The sequence below is a fragment of the Panthera uncia genome, chromosome A2 (assembly GCF_023721935.1).
Source record: "Panthera uncia isolate 11264 chromosome A2, Puncia_PCG_1.0, whole genome shotgun sequence".
Taxonomy (NCBI): Eukaryota; Metazoa; Chordata; class Mammalia; order Carnivora; family Felidae; genus Panthera; species Panthera uncia.
Genome location: NC_064816.1, coordinates 753,745 through 754,171, shown reverse-complemented (window position 1 = coordinate 754,171; position 427 = coordinate 753,745). Strand labels below are relative to the sequence as shown.

Genomic DNA, 427 nt, shown 5'->3' with positions numbered 1-427 from the left:
TTAAACAAAAAAGCCTGTTCCTGCGGGGGTGACACTGGAGTGGGGAAGATCAACAGTGGACTCGATGCAAAAGGAAAGGGGCAAAGGTGGGGAGGAAGGGGTGCGAGATTGTGACGTTTGAGCCGAGATAGGCAGGAGCAAAAGCTGACAGGTACTTGAGTGAGGCGTGTGCAAAGGCCCTGGGGCTGGATGATGGTGTGTTGAAGAAATAGGAGCCCTGTGTTGAGTGAGGGGAAGAAAGGGGAGGGCGGGTAAGGAGAGGGTGAGGTCAGGGAGGGGACCAGGCAAGTCTCGCAGGGTCTTGGGGGAGGACTGGGCTTTAACCCTGAGGCACCAGGAGAGCCCTAGAGGGCTGTGGGCAGGGCAGGGACCTGCCAGACGCGGTGCTCACGGGTGCCCTCTGGTGGCAGCAAGGAGAACAGACCCG

General features: G+C 59.3%; 1 protein-coding gene across 11 annotated transcripts in view; it reads left to right on the top strand.

Annotated features, from left to right (window-relative positions):
• TCF3 (transcription factor 3) overlaps positions 1-427 on the top strand; it is a 34,681-nt gene that overhangs the window by 23,314 nt on the left and 10,940 nt on the right. The window lies entirely within an intron of this gene.